This window comes from Thamnophis sirtalis, unplaced genomic scaffold (assembly GCF_051295495.1).
Source record: "Thamnophis sirtalis isolate CommonGarterSnake01/CBP01778 unplaced genomic scaffold, rThaSir2_p1.2 scaffold_7, whole genome shotgun sequence".
Lineage (NCBI taxonomy): Eukaryota > Metazoa > Chordata > Lepidosauria > Squamata > Natricidae > Thamnophis > Thamnophis sirtalis.
This window is the reverse complement of record NW_028261387.1, coordinates 28,873,041-28,890,141: the sequence shown is the minus strand read 5'-3', so window position 1 is coordinate 28,890,141 and position 17,101 is coordinate 28,873,041. Positions and strand designations below refer to the sequence as shown.

The window sequence follows — 17,101 nt, the reverse complement described above, 5'->3', positions numbered from 1 at the left end:
TTTATTTCTGAGTAACTTGTTTATATCCTGTCTGTATATCCTACTTAGCAGGACAGCAATAAGTTGCCTTGCAAGTTATTTTCTAAATTAGAGATTTTAGTTGATATAGGAAATCATGAACACGCTTGGGGTAAACTGTATTTTAATTGTGCTTGTATCAGACGGACCTCAGTTGCCCAAACCAACAGGTATTATCCTTACTGTTAATATGAAATCTTGCATGTAGCAAAAGCAGGACTAAAGCTGGTATTCTAGACTATACCATCTCTATCTTACCTATTTCTTGATTGAAAAAAGAAATCTACCAGCCAATCTGGTGATGTCCCAAGAATATGGAATATTGCAATTTAGAACATAAGATATGTAAAACAGTGAAGTTTATAAATAAAATGATGAAATGAAAGTTTGTAAAATAATGGGTATCTATACAGCAAAACCAAAAGGAAAGTCTGTAATAAATCGAAATCAAGTAGTTTGAACTTGTGGAGATATTGAATAAACAAGGGGAAAGGGATCTGTAGGCTTATAGTAAGTATGAATAGAAAGCCTAAAATATATGTCACAAAGTATGAATTGTTGCATATGGATTGTTGTGACTGCTTAGCTTTGTAAACGTTATATGCTATTCTGTTTGAAAGAAAATAGCATAGGGTATGAAAGATAGAATAGAATAGATTGAGAGTATCTGTTTAGAAAAAGATCTCATTGCTTTTTCAAGAGGCAACTGGACTTTCTTGTTTTTCTTTGAAGACCTTTTGCTTCTCATCCAAGAAACTTCTTCAGCTCTGACCGAAGGGTGGAGAATGGAAAGATTTATATTCCTTGCAGACAGTTGGTCATTTACATCCTTTTAGAGTCATTGAGGCCATAGTGCAAATGGATTTGAAGCCTTCTTGGGAATATTTACCATGAAATTAAATATGCTTTTTACTCTTTGGGTCGCTGAAAGACATGACTGTCAGAAGGAAAAATATTGTTTGTTTGTTGATTTAGAGAAAGTATCCTCAACTTACAACAGGACATTTAGTGACTGTTCTAAATTATAATGGCACTGAAAAAAATACTGATGGCCATTTTTCATATTTATGAACATTGCAGCATTTCCATGGTTATGTGATCAAAATTCAGGTCCAAAACCCGAATTTCAAAACCTGATAACTTGGTTCATATTTATGATGGTTGCAGCATCCTGGGGTCCATGTGCTCAACTTTTAAAACCTTCTGACAAGAAAAGTCAATGGAGGAGCCAGATTCACTTAAGAACTATGTTATAATTTAACCACTGCAGTGATTCACTTAACAATTACAGCAAGAAAGGTTATAAAATGGGACAAACTCATTTAACAACTATTGTTGCTTAGCAACAGAAATGTTGGGATCAGTTGTGTCGAGAACTACCTGTATATGATACAATGAATAGGCATTATTTATGGAATGTCTTGAGTTAATATGGAGCTCATAATTGGTTGCTGAATTCAATTCATTCTGTGCACAGAATATGATATGTATACAATGAAGGCAACATTAAAATTGCTACATAAGTGACTTTCAAGGACAAAAAGGTATGAAGATGAGTAGTGAATTATAGTGATGTAAATTTCATTTTCCTCTCTCCTTTCCTTTTTCCTTACCACATAACCTTAATTTATTTGGCTTACTTCTGTGCTTTGCATAATACTGCTTATCTCATGTAAGCCATGTGAGATATATAAAAGTAAAAATCATTTCCAAGACAGTTTTCAAAACATAATCTTGTTTTTTTAAAGAAAAACAGTAATAAACAGGTATAAATTAATGAATGTATAACCCAGATAGATAAATACTTCTTCCTCCTAAACAGGGAGAAGATGATGGAGGAAAAGCACTTACCACTGCCTTTCAAGAGCATTTGCAAAGTCACTGGCCATGAATGGCCATATGTCAAGGTCTATCTTTAAATCAAGGCTGTTGTGGCCGGCCAGCAGAGCTGGAAGCATATTCGGACAGTGAGGAAATTGGGGAGGAATATGGGCCAGTCCTGGAGTCTAGGCAAGGCTCTGTGTCAGAGGCAGAGAGGGGGCAAGAGCATATGCCAGTTATTAGCTGCCTTCAAAGTGAGGCAGACAAACAGCTGGTGCCTGTTCCCAGTGTGTGCATGCACAGAGTATCCTGACGAAGTATACAGCTAAAGAACAGGGTCAACTTGGGACCCTGGTGGACAATGAATGACCCTCCCAGAAGAAATAAAAGAGGACGAAAGGGGAATGGAGTTTGCAGGAGACAATTAGTTCACTTAATTGGTTCGTGACTCTCAAGACTCCTTGCAAAGTTTTGCAGATATCGGCTAGTCAGCTCTCCAAGCCAAATAATGGATGTGAATAAGCAGAATTCACAGTAAATTAATAAAAGGGATTTTTGTCAGGACAAGGAGTTTGCTTCATGCTCTTGGGAAGCCTAGGTCAGAACAGAGACCTAATGGTTCAGTATGGTGAAAGAAGCTGAGCTTGTCAGCTGGAGAGTTGACAGCCCGTGTTCAAGACCCAAGCTCCACACAACGGGATGAGCTCCTATTATTTGCACTGGCTCCAGCCCACCCAGCCATATGCAAATGCAGGTATATTAATGGGAACCACTTCAGTGGGAAGGTAACAGAGTTCCATACACCTTTGGCCTATAGTCATGCTGGTCACATGACCAAGGAAATTATCTTGGGACAATGCTGGCTCCCTCAGCCAAGAAATGGAGAGGAGCACCATGTCCTAGAGTAAGACCCAACTGACAGGGAAATCTTTATCTTTTTACCTGTAAATCTGTGAGTCATTAATATACCAAAAAACCATATTTCTTACTAATAGGTCTACTTCTTTATATATTTCATCTTTGTTTCCTATATTCCTACCATGAACACATTATATCTGTAGTGAACGCTGTAGATGGGAGCTAGCCTTTACAAGTAGTTCTTGATTAACAAACATTCATTTAACAAATATTCAGTTACAATGGCATGGAAAAATGTGACTTAGGGTTGTTCTTTGGACAGTCGCATGACCAAAATTCAGTTGCTTGGCAACTAGCATATATTTATGGTGGTTGCAGCATCCTTGGGTCTTGGGATCGCCATTCATGATCTTTCCGGGTGGCTTCTGACAAGCAAAAGCAATGGAGAAAGGTGGATTCATTTAATGATTGTGTAATTTGTGGTGATTTGATTAACAACAACAGAAAAAGTTGTAAAATCAGACATGGCTCATTTAATACCTGCATCACTTAACCACACAAGATGTGGTCCAAATTGTGGTTGTGTCAAGGCCTACTTGTACAACCCAATGGAATTTTCAGAGCATCAACCTTAGCTATTTTATCAAAATAGCTATTATTAGAACTCCTTGACTATTTATAAAATGATAGCCACGAAAGGCAAGACTAGTCACAAAAATCACTTCTTCCAAAAGACAGACTCCTGTCATCTGTCATGTAGACATAATTCTAGGAAATTGTTATCACTTAAATTAATACCTCATATAGGCTATGGTGGCTAGGTGAGGCCAAGAACCAGTGGTGGGATTCAGCCCTTTCCACCTATTCGGGATAACTGGTTGTTAACTTTCTAAGCAGTTTGGAGAACCGGTTATTGGAAGAAATCCCCTTTTGTTTTTTTCACTTTAAAGGGCTAATCCTGTAAGGAAGGCAGGAAGGAAACATTCTGATGTTGTTTCTAGTCTAATCTTTATTGCCCTGCTTACAGAAACCGCCTGTCCAGTTAACCCTTACTACATTGTAACAGCTAAGGTGAAGCCCCCATCAACCTGAGTCACATTGAGTTGGCCATACCTACCCAGTCACATGACCACCGAGCCCCACCTACCCAGCTGGTCATTAGGGCAGAGAACCGGTTATTAAATTATTTGAAACCCACAATTGCCAAAAACTACTATTTTAAATAAATATTACGCTATGGGATGTGCTTTGCTTTTCTCTGCAGCACTCTTGCTTCCCATTTATATATATCAACTTCAGAATCAAAAATAATAAAGTTATACAGGGTACGAAGCTTGATAGGCATCAAGAAAAGTATTTGTATGTACATTGGTGTTCATACGACAACATTATAGTCTGCCTCTGATAAGTCTATTGATTGATTGATTTGATTTATTGGATTTATATGCTGCCCTTCTCCCAAGGACTCAGGGTGGCATACAACATTAAAAAAAAACACATATTCCAAAAGTTTAAAAAAATTAAATAGAATATCCCAAACAAACCCAATTAGGATTAACAATAACATTTTTTTAAAAAAAATTGATTAAAATTAACAATGATCAATAAATTTGTTTTGTTTTGTTCAGGCCAGGCTGGCTTGCTGGAAAAGCCAACTTTTTAGGGTGCATCGGAAGGACCAGAGGTTGGGGGTTATACGAAACTCAGAGGGCAGCTCATTCCAGAGGGAAGGTTCTTCCACAAAGAAAGCTCTCCCCCTGGGGATCGCTAGCCGACACTGTCTGGCCGACAGCACCCTGAGGAGGCCAACTCTGTGGGATTGCACTGGACGGTGGGAGACTACCGGTGGCAGTAGGTGGTATCGCAGGTATCCTGGGCCTAAGCCATGGAGCGCTTTAAAGGTCATAATTAGTACCTTGAATCGCACCCAGAAGAAAACCGGCAACCAGTGCAGGCCGCATAAAAGGGGTGTAACATGGGAGCACCTAGGTGCCCCCATGATAATCTGTGCAGCCGCATTCTGGACCAGTTGAAGCCTCCAGGTGCTCTTCAAGGGCAGCCCCATGTAGAAAGCGTTACAGTGGCGAGAAAGGACGAGGGCATGAGTGACTGTGCACAGAGCATCCCGATCCAGGAAGGGGCACAACTGATGTACCAAGCGAACCTGGTAAAAGGCCCCCCTGGTCACAGCCATCAGGTGTTCTTCTAAACTAAGCCGCGTATCCAGGAGGATGCCCAGATTGCAGGCCCTCTCTGAGGGGGCTAAAATTTCTCCCCCTATCATCAAAGATGGAACAAGATGCACAAATCGGGATGACGGAAACCACAGCCACTCAGTCTTGGAGAGTTTGAGCTTGAGCCTGTTCCTCCCCATCCAGATCCACACAGCCTCCAGGCATCGGGACATCACATCGAGGGCATCGTTTGGTGGTTTGAGGTAGAGATGAAAAGTTGGGTATCATCAGCATATTGATCATACTGTACCCCAAAACCACGGATGATCTCACCCAGCGGTTTCATATATATGTTGAACAGGAGGGGTGAGAGAACCGACCTCTGGGGCACCCCACAAGTGATGCGCCTCAGGGTCGATCCCTGTCCTCCAGTCAACACGAACTTCAACCGATCCGACAGGTAGGAGTAGAACCACCACAAAACAGTGCCAGTAGGATACCATGGTCAATGGTATCGAAAGCCACCGAGAGGTCTAATAGGACCAGGACAGAGGAGCAGCCCCTGTCCCGGGCCAGCCAGAGATCATCAACCAATGCCGTCTCCGTGCTGTATCTGGGCCTGAAACCCGACTGAAATGGATCCAGGTAGACAGCTTCATCCAGGTACTGGGGAAGCTGACGTGCTACCACACTCTCAACAACCTTCGCTACAAAGCGAAGGTTGGAGACCGGATGATAGTTGGCTAAAGAAGCTGGGTCCAGGGAAGGCTTCTTAAAGAGGGGCCTCCTTCAAGGCAGTTGGAAAGAACCCCTCTCTCAATGAAGCATTGGAGCCAGCCTCGTGTCACCTCCCGGGAAGCCAAGACTAACCAAGAGGGACATGGGTCCAGCACACAAGTGGCAGCACTGAGTCTCCCCATAATCCTGTCCATGCCCTCGGGGGTCACAGGATACAACCACTCTCTAGGCGTCTTTTCCGGCATTTCATCTCCCGGAGCTCCTCGGTAAACCAGGGAGCTACCTGGGATCGACACCGGGTCAGAGGCCACAAAGGCACAACACGATCCAAAGTCTCAGTGGCCGCCCTATCCCAGGCTTCCACTAGGGCTTCGGTCAAGTTGTGAGCAAGGGATCCAGGAAAAGTCCCAAGCTCCATCAGGAACCTTTCAGGGTCCATCACCATCTAGTCGGTTCCGCCTCCCTGCAGTGAGGGGTAGCAGTATGGAAGTCAAGCCTGATGAGGAAGGGTTGACCATGACAAGGGTTAAATAGAAATATCCCCTAAATCTACATCATTCATCCACTGCCCAGAGACAAAAATCAGGTCGAGTGTGTGTCCCGCATTATGGGTGGGGTCTTGAATTAACTGAGTTAGGTCCACAGCCATCTTGGAAGTCATGAACTCCCCGAGCTGACTCGGATGTCTCTCCAATGGAAGGGAGATTGAAATCCCCCAGGATCATAAGCCTGGGGAAATCAACCACCAATCTAGCTAACACATCCAGCAGCTCCAGCAGGGCTGATGAAATGTAGCAGGGAGACAGGTAACAAAAAGGCCCACCTGAACTCCAAGGCCCCATTTCACAAAAAGGGACTCACACCCGCCTATCTGAGGCACAGTGACCTCCTGAGGTCTGAGACTTTCCCTAATAACCACCGCCCCACCCCTGCCCTGGGCTTTTGGCTGGTGAAATGCCCGGAAGCCTGGTGGGCATAATTCACTAAGGGGAACACCCCCCTCATGGCCCAACCAGGTCTCCGTAATGCACGCCAGGTCTGCTCTACCCTCTTGTATGAGGTCGTAAATGAGAGGAGCCTTATGTACCATGGACCTGGCGTTAAGTGACACCAGCCGGAGACCAGGGTCCTGTAATCCCGAGCATGTGAGAAGGGTGATGAGGGTTAGAACGCGCGATCGCTCTTAAACAGTGAACCCACATCCCCCGAACATAATTTGGCCCTCGGCCCCCCACCATATCTGCCTCTCCCACAAACAGTAGAGATGGTGAAAGTCTACATTTTAAACCACAGATCATCATCCATAACAAGCTGCTACAAACATTCAGACTATTGTAAATGATGGAAATTCTAATTTTTTTTAAAAAAAAGTTTGCTATGCATCAGTGTAAGGTAAATAATAGAAAACATAACATAACATAAATCCATTCCAGTTTGGCAGTTCCTGAAATGTTCTGCATGTTGCATCCTAGTTTTTTTAATATATTTTTTTATTATTGAATTTTTTGATTAAGTACAGAGTGCTAAACTTAAAACAAATCTCTGTCAACTCTGCATATTACAAGACAGAGCAGTGATATGATCTATTCTTTGGTGTTTTGATTGAACATTTCACCTTCCTTCTTGGCCAAAATATGTTTTGTCCAAGATATGGCATACCAACCAGAAAAGCATGTACCTAAAAAGTAGCCTTTAAATATAGGAAGGTGGTAAAGACAGATAAAAGACAGACGTTCATTAAAAAAAATCTCATCTACATTATAATCAATTAATCTTTCTGGTTGTGAAGACTGCTCTGAAAACCCAAATGTTTTAAATATATTTTAGGTAGCAGGGGATGAAGTTTACTTTTTCGATTTCAGAGTGAAATAGTCATAGTCCCAATATTTTTGCCACTTTGCCCTGATTATGGAAAATGTTGTTCTGCACTGATTACTAGTGAGGTCAAAACAGGCCATACTCACATTCCCCACAATGCATCATTTTCTCCCCTCTCTCTTTTTGTTATGGGCAGCAAGCAGGCGCATCCAATGCTGTATTACTTTCTTCTTTCATTCATGACGATGTCACATACAGGCTCTGCAATCCTGAAAAAGAAGCATTTCCCAGATTTTGAGGACAGAGGTACTCTAACCAATCCATCAATGCTTTGTGTGCTAATGATAGATTCACGCATAAGAGACACCATAAGCAGTGTGAGCAGCAGGCATGAAAAGGAGTGAATCAACTGTCAGCAGTTGAGATCTGAAGGACTGTAAGGCTGTGATTAGAATTTTCAATCAGAGTTTCCACAATTCATCATGTTACTCAGAAAGGAATGATGGGCTATCCCCCTTTTCTTTTTAACAGACATCTTCCTTCAACTGTTTCTCTCCCTCCTTTAATATTAGCATATCAGTAAGTTTCTGAGACTTAGGGCTGGGTGGAAGGGGAAGCTCGTTCATTTCCATTTATAGCACAGATTTAGAGCACAGAGAAGGGAGCAGAAAAATATCGTTTTCTGTTTCCTTTTGCAGGCACAAAAATCTGTAATAAATTTGATTTCACTGTAAAAAATCATTTAAGTGTTCAGATGAATTTTATAGGATTAAAGAATCAAAAGTGCTTTAGTCTTTTTCCATGGGACTGTATTCCTTCTTCAAGATTACTGTCCTCCTTTTAGATAATCACATGGCATATCTTTGAGAACATTTTAACTCTGGAATCCTGTATCTGTAATATAAATATAGGATAACTTTATGTGGAAAGGCAGAATACCATAAAACCTATTTAAATGTAATCATAGCATTTAGAAAATCTGAATAAATTTAAAAAGAGGGTACATAATTCCTCAGATTTTAAAAGCTTGTTTAATATGGATGCAAGGAATGAAAATGTGTTTATTTTAACCAAGAATGTATTAGATCAGTCATCATTAACAATGAAACTCTTTACAGTACTTTCTTAGCGCAATCCCATTTTCTATGTTTGGCCAGATGGATAAGCTACAGCATGACAACTAAATATACTTTGATATTAAGGTCCAATAAAATGACATTTTCAGAAATTAATACAGCTTTAGTACCAAGAATGCACAGGCATCTCTTTAAAAAATTGATTGAGAAGCATATCAAACAAGGACCATGATAGCAAACAAAATGATGGAAATTAAACCACTTGCCATTTAAATTCTTGTATTTAAGCACCAGTTTAAATACTAAATATTTACTCCATTCTCTGAGCCAGAATAAAATCCAACTAATTGTGTAGCCAATCATGTATTTATTTCACTCAATTTATACAGCCACACATCTCACCAGGATGACTCTGTGCCACTAACAGCAGTTAAAAACATAAACAAAATGTAAATGAAATATATTTGCTGCCTATAAGATAAAAACCAATCAAATAATTAAAATAGCCATTCCCTGGTCTCTAACTGACAATCCAGTGCTGGGAATATGAGCAGGTCTTCAGAGCTTTGCAAAACACTATTAAGATCAAGGCCAATCTATTCTCTGAAGGAATGATATTCCAGAGGGAAGGTGCCACGACAGAAGTTTTGTATCCTGTGGCCTGCCAGATGACATTCCTCCATCAATGGGAACCATAACATTCTTTTTCTGCCAGATGTGATGGGATGAGTAGAAACAATCAAGCAGAGGTGGTCCCATAAATAACCAGGCCCCATGCCATGAAGATCTTTACAGATGACTACTAGTGAATTGTGCTCAGAAGCATACTGGTAACCAGTGCAACTCACAGGGCAGAAGTGAAACATATGCACACCAGGGGGGATCCATAACTGCCTCATTTAAGACCAGCTGCAGCATCTGTATGTTTTTCAAGGCTAAACCCATGTAGAGCTACTTGCAATAATCCACTCAGGAGGTGACAAAAGCATGAAGGACTCTGTACAGAACCTCTTGGTTTAGGAAAGGATGCAATTCAACACAACAATGTACAAAAATCCTCCAAGCCACCCAGAAATTGCACATGGATTCTGTTTGGGATAGTGCAACCCAATTCAGAGCAAGAAAGGAAAACTATCTAGAACTAAGGGTTCCAAAAAGCCAAGCATGGTTGGATTGAACTTGTTCTTCCCCACCCAAGCTCCCATGGCATCCAGACACCAAGACCGAACTTCCACCCCATCGCCTGTTCAGCCCAGTGCCAAAATCTAAAGATATCACCAGCATATTGATCTTACCCAGCAGCTTTGGGTAGATTTTAAGCAGCAGTGTAGAGAGGTCATGCCTTGAAGAACCCCAGAAACCATGATCTGTGCTAGAACCCTTCCTTCTTCATCAACATCAACATCAGCTTCAGAAGAAGGAAGAGAATCAGTGCAACACAATGCCATTCACTGTTAAAGCTGGGCCAGAAGGTAGCTTTTATGTGGATGTAATTCTAACACAGAGGGCAATAATAATGTAGTAATTTATCTGGGAATTCTCTTTCCCTTTCTTCTTTGTCTAGTTCTCATATTTTTATAGTGAACCATATAACTAAGCTCATGGGCATATTTGGTTATTCAAGCAATTATTAGATTTCTTGAAACATGCATATGGTCAGAAACTGAAAGCCATTCAAAATCTGATCTTTGGGGACCAATTCTGAAATAATATCTGCTTACTAATTAACTTCAGTATATTTTACTTTATTTAAGAAATCATATCAGATAAAACCAAGGAATCCAAATTATGCTTTTAATTTGAATATGGTGAGGGTATATCTGGAGGTAAGCAAGCAATAAATAAGAGTGATGTGATTGGCATTCACAATAAAAACAGAGTCGCAGAGAGAAGCTAAGGCAAGAACTTTTGCTAAAATCCAAGGCTTTGTTTGTATCCTTGCAAGGTAGATCACACTTTGGTGCTATGACTGCATATTAAAAATCTTGAAATAATATCATGAGCTCAGCTTGTGTAAATTAGGGATATATCAGGGGCTAAAATCTAAATCATAGTGGAAACACTGCTTAGAATCATTTCAATCTGAACTATTACCATGATTCTCATATCTATTCTTTGTCAGTATCTAAACAAATGTGATAATAGACTGAAAAACATTTCTATTTCTTTCCCTGGTAAATATCAACTGCATTCAAATCCTCTCCTTTCAAATAATCCTGGAGTTTAATCTTTTAAAGGCCTATTTTGATCTTTTCCTTGGCAGATAACATCACTCCCATTTGCTAACCATTCCAGATATTCTGAACAAGAGGTCAACTGTAATTCTGTCAGCTAGCAAGCAAAACATATGTGGATTACTACAAAGAGGTTTGCATATTAACATTTCAACTAGACTGACAGGTGCATAGTAAAGATCTCATATGACAGTTCTACCATTGAGCAAGGTATTCCAACCTTCTGTCAGGCATGGAAGCAGTAAACAATTGTTGACAGCAAAGCCTCATTTATATGAACAAAGCCATTATTCACATTAGGTCTAGGATCTACCAAATGGCTAAAAGAAACAGAAAATGGTTCTTAGTGAAATGAAAATTTATTAAATTGAAAGCTATAATGAATATTCACTTTTGGATTCCAATGATTTCCCAAATTATACTATAATACATATTGACAATATTGTTCCACTATAAATACTAACAATGTTGTACTCATTAAGGCAGAAACCAATGTTTATCTATGGGTTTCAAATTCCAAATTCAGCATAGCCACTGCTGAACCTTTTTAAGTCCACATATCTAATCTGTAATTTGCCTAGAAAAACATCTCCACAAATTACTGTTCACAAACCAAATTGGACTGTATAAGATATAATATACTGTAAAACCAAACAATCAAATCAAATCAAGGTGCTGGAAGAAGGTTAGCAGGATTTTTAAACTGGAAGAAGAAATGTCGATAATCTTATGCTATGGTTTCAGCTGCCTGGTGCCCAAAAGCAGATCACATGACTGATGGGATGTTGCAAAGACTGTAAGTGTGAGTACTGATTGTAAATCACTTTTTTCAGTGCTTTTATAACTTTGAATTTATATACTACAGTATACAAATAGTTGTAAACTGAGGACTACATGTATATAACAATGCAGTAAACATATGTAATACTCTTTTTTTCACAACAACCCTGTAAGGTGGGTTGGGCTGACAGTGAATGACTGGCCAAAGTCACCCAAATGAGTCACGTGAATAAGAAAGGTCTAGATCAGGAATGTCAAACTCAAAGCCCACGCCCCATGAGGTGGTTAGATCTGTCCTGCGGGGCCACCCTGGAACAGCAAAGGATCGACCCACAGTGCCTCTGCCAGCGAAAATGGGGTCCAGTCTACCACATGTGGCCCCTGACCTCTGTTTTAGCTGGTAGAGGGCTGCAGGAGGCAATCACAGCTGAAAATGGGCCCATTTTCGCTGGCAGAGCCTTGGGCCACCACAGGCACCTCCAACATGACTGAGGTCAAACTGGCCATGCCCACCCTGGCCAAACCCACCACATCCCCTCGAAATCTAACACAACCCTGATGCGGCCCTCAGTGAAATCATGTTTGACACCCCTGGTCTACCATGTTTCTCCAAAAAAGCTGAATCTTATTTTCTTCTGACTCCCGAAAAAACGGCTAGGCCTTCTTTTTGGAGGTTGTAATTATTGATTCACCTGTGGCAGGAGCCCACAGCTGGGCTACTTCTTCGGCGGTCACTTGCTGCCACTTGCACATATCCCCCTGACCTCTATTTCATCTTCAGATGCCTTCCAGCAGGCATCTGAAGGCGAAACAGAGGCCGAGGCAATGCGTGAGAGTGGCAGCATGCAGCCATAGAAAAAGTGGTTGCAGAAGAAAGTGAGGCAGGCATCGGGATGTATGAGGCCTGGTAAGTAGGGCAGCTCTACTACCCCATCCTCACCCTACTTATTTTTTACCTGTGTGCCTTACCCTCCCTGCACTCCAAGGTGCGTGGGGTCTTAATTAGGGCTAATTTTATGGGTGGGACTTAATTTGATTGCATGTGCTCAAAAACATGATACAGCTTCTTTTCAAGGTGGGTCATGTTTTTGGAGAAACCCAGTAGATAGTCTCTATGTTTCTAGGCCAGCACCTTAACCACTACATCAACTTGCTCTCAATAACATTAGGAAAGAGAAGAGGATAGACAACTGCAAGATTGATTGACTCAATTACAGCAGCAATAGGCATACAACTGGAATATCTGAAAGACAGAAGAGGTAAGATCCTCAAAAAGAAAGTGCATCTATGTGGTCATCAGAACTCAATACTGACTTAATAGCTTATAATCAATCAATATTTTGCATAGACAGATTTGTGAAAATAGTTCTTGCATCAGAATAGGAATACAATGTTTCCCATCCAGATCCCCACAGCCTCACTGACTCTGATTTACATTTACATTTACAAATGAGCATTTGTTTTCATTATAACAAAACTGCTAATGATTGGCTATGGGACCTAGACACGATTAAGAACAGAACAATGATCCTTTCCCAAAAATGAGTGACTGAAATAATATTGAAAGAATAATGCAAATAACTTTCCATGATTATGAAACATATTGTACCCTATACACAATAGCAAAATCTAAACCAAATATCTACATAATTGTCTGGTCTGTATTTTTCATCAACTTGATCTGCACCTTTTTTGCAGTTATTCAATTTGTATAAAATACTCCTATATTACATTTAGAATCCATACTCTCCTAATGCAACTTCAACTATTGTTATATACATATAAATATACCAGTGATGTGCAGTCAGGGGAGGCAGGTCCTCACCACTGTCATCATGAAAAGAAAAAAAAATTTAAAAGGAAAAAGGCTGAGGTAGTTGCTGCCAGAGTCACAGTGGATGACTCTGCTTAGTGCTTAACTGTTTAACAAAGCCTCTTAAAAAAGTGCCCTCTACAGGAGGAGGTGGGAGAACCACATGCCTCATTTAGTCTGTCTTTATGATCACTTGAGCAGAGTTAAGCAAGGGTTAAAAGCCGAAAAATTCCTTATGTAGATGAGGCATGTGGTTCTCTCGCCTCCTCCTGTAGAGGGCACTTTTTTAGAGGCTTTTTTTAAACGGTTAAGCAGAGTCATCCATTGGAGATTCTGGCAGCAGCTAATCCAGCCTGACCTCAGCAGCTCTTGCCTTTTTCCTTTTCCATTATTACATTTTCATCATGGCAGGCAAGAGCAGAGTTGAAATCCTCTGTGAAACAGCTGGAAAAGGTATATGGGTCGTAGGGAGGGAAAGGAATTCAAAATTAATGTAATTTGTAAGTAATTTATTATTGTAAGTAATTTGTGTGTGTGTGTGTTTTACCTGCCTCTGCTGGCATGCGGGCTGGCACTTTTTTTATGTCAGACACAGCGGCAGGGCTTTGGGGCTTTTTATGTCGGACATAGCGCTGGGGCGGCAGGGGGCTTTTGCCGCTTGAAAGTGCCCCGCCTCTATGGTGGATATAGCGCTGGGGCGGACATAGCGCCGGGGTGGCAGGGTGGCTTTTGCATCTTGAAAGCATCCCGCCTCTATGGCGGACATAGCACTGAGGCAGCAGAGGAAAGCTCTGCTTCGGGCAAAAGAAAGCGCTTTAATCAATGGGGTGCCGGGAGAGAGAAGAGAATGCTCAGCCATTCTCTCCTCTCCCCCGGCATCCCACTGACTAAAGCGCTTCTTTTCGCCCGCCTGAGCTCTGCTGTGGGCAAAAGAAAGCGCTTTAATAAGGGGAGAGGACTGCCTCACCAGCCATAAACTTCACCACACGTCACTGAAATATACATGTGTGTATGTGTGTAACTATGTATACATGGATGTATATGTGTACACAAATAATTTGAGTCAAGATTGCTATTTTGCTGCTCTACTTGCTATTACATATTTTTGCTCTTTCTTTTGAGGCTTATGTTAATAGTGTGAACCATAACTAATTTTTTTCAGCAGCTAAAACACCAAATGAGTGTTTGAATAATCATTTATTCAAATAAATAAACCTATCCCTAAATTATTCTGGCTTTCAACCTATCTATGGTCATAGAAGGAAAAATCAGCAGTATACTACCACAAAATAGCTTGTACTCTTGTCCAACCAGGAGAATGAAGAGTTTTTCACACATTCTGTTTTTCTTATCAACTATGGCACTCTGAATTAATAGTGCTCCTATTAGTTAAACACTAATGCAATTAATACATACAGCAAATACCAGAAGAAGTTGCTTGGTATCATTTCTTGATGAACAGTTAAGGAAACACAATTCAAAAATCATAACTGCTTTGAAAACAGACTGAAAAAGGGAGTAAGAATACTCTCTTTTCCACTGCATATATTTATGGACTTTTCAGAAGTCAGTACTGCACTCTGTATGTTTAACTGCAATGTAAAAACAACACATTTTAAGCTGTTGTTAGCCATTATTATTGCATTGTAGAACAAGCCCTTTTTGAATATCATATAAAAGGCATTCTTCACCTACCTCCTCATACTTTTGTACTATTATTATCCTATTATTATCCTAAAAATCATATTTTAACTCACTACAATTATCCCCGTTGTGCATTTTATATTTGAGATTTTAGTTTTCAAACTTTTATGAATTTTAGACTATTATACTTTATTAAGTGTCAGAAGTGAGAGACCATGAATACTCATATGCCTGGCAGGAATAAGAACACAACATGACAAAAGCAGCCACAAAGAGCTGCAACAAGAAGCGTCCTAGAAAAGCTTCAAAGCAACTAGAAGATAAGCAACAACAAAAAACCCCCACAGCTGTCTTAACAACAAAAAGAAGGCATGTAAGTCTACCTTGCCTCTTAAATCAAGAATTGATAAGTATCACAGTTTATTTGACTGGGACTCTGACAAGCTCTTATCCTCTGATGGGGATTTGACTGTAGTAGACAAAAAGGGAGAAGTAGCTGGAATGGAGTCTGAGACCGATGAAATGGATTTAACCTGAAACTCATTAGAGTGAACGCAGATTTGTCCTTAGTGCCTACTTACTGCTCACACAGTATATCTATATTGGATCAGCTGACAAGAGGCCAATAAAAAGCTAGAGGAAATAAAAATGCTAGCAGAAGGAATATTCCCTTGTAAAGGAAGGTAAGACAACTGGTGAGGATGGCAATATAGGGGAGAACCTTGGCCCCCAAGACATTAGCACTATTCGATATTCCAGTGCAACTGATAAGCAAAATCAAATTTTAGAATCAGAAGACCCTGTGAAATATATGTACTTCAACTGAGGAAAACCAATGATTCACACAAATATTCAAAGAAGGAACATAAAAAGGGGCCTTCCTGAAGTTTCTGCCACAGTTACTCAGGTGTAAAGTAATAATGAACAAACTAACAGAGATAACACGGCTTCTGCCCTGCCAAGGCTTTAAGAGGCTTGTGCTATTGTTTCAACAACCAGTACTACCCTAAATGCTCTTAAGACTCAAGCACTTTCTACGGAGCTTTGGAATTGTGCCAACTAGAGTATTTCAAAATATCTATGCCCACCCCCTCCTGGCTCCTGGGAAGCTTGCCAAGGCAGAACCAGGAGGATACATCCCAGCCTGTTTCTGATAACAATGCTTCCAATAATATTCTTCAGGAAAAAAATCCATCAGGCCGAAGCAGGGAGATAATTCTGACACCATGCAATCTCTTACTACGTCTTCCCAGGAGGAGTGAAGGAACTTAATGTACCTTGATTATATCAAATCATTATAGTGGGGAGTTGATGGAATATTGCTGCCTTCTGTGACACGTGCAAGCTCAATAAAACCCAATCAAAAAGTCAAAAAGGAAATAAAAAGACCAAAATATCTCATTGCCAGCAAGCTGTATGGACTATAATGCCACCAAGAACCCTACCACAAACACAGATTGGGCAAGCCACTTTTATAAAAAGGCAGTGAACACCACTCACTTCTAGTACTGATTATGTTCCATAGTTGGGTAATGAAATGTCAAGCTCAAAGAGCACCAAGGACTTCACAGTTCAATCCCGTGCTACAAATACTTTTGTTTTATTGGTATTTGATTTACTGCTATTGTATTTGTGAATTTTGATAGATTTTATGTGCACAAGTAACTGTAAGCAGAATCTGCCAATCCAGGAATGGGTGCAACTGGTGCACAACATGGAACTGTGCAGACACCTTACTTGCCACAACTGCCACCTGCTCATTCATCAGGACTCGTGAATCTAGGAGGATGCTCCCCCAGAATGTGCACTTGGTCTTTCTGGGACAGTCATAAAGCCAACACCAAAGAGAAAATAGTTCTTGAACCAGTAGGCTCCAAAATCCAGAGCCACTCGAACTTGATAGGGTTTAGTTGAAGCCTTTTGTTCCTCATCCAGATCCCTACAGCATCCAGACCATGGGATAAGATGTTCACAGTGTTATTTAATTCATCAGGTATGGAGATATATAATTGTTATCAATTTACTGATGTTACTAGATTCCATAGCTATAAATCAGCTCAACCAACTTCCTCATATAGAAATTTGAAAGAAGAGGAGACAGCATCAAACCTGTGGCCTCTACACAGT

At 40.5% G+C, this 17,101-nt stretch overlaps 1 protein-coding gene across 14 annotated transcripts in view; it reads right to left on the bottom strand.

Annotated features, from left to right (window-relative positions):
* The window catches only part of DAB1 (DAB adaptor protein 1), a 788,454-nt gene that overhangs the window by 236,674 nt on the left and 534,679 nt on the right, over positions 1–17,101 (bottom strand). For all 14 annotated transcript variants that reach the window (XR_015697263.1, XM_087719600.1, XM_087719599.1 and 11 more), the window contains one exon: positions 7,574–7,696. The gene's annotated coding sequence lies outside the window, so the exon portion shown is untranslated. The remainder of the gene's footprint in view (positions 1–7,573; positions 7,697–17,101) is intronic.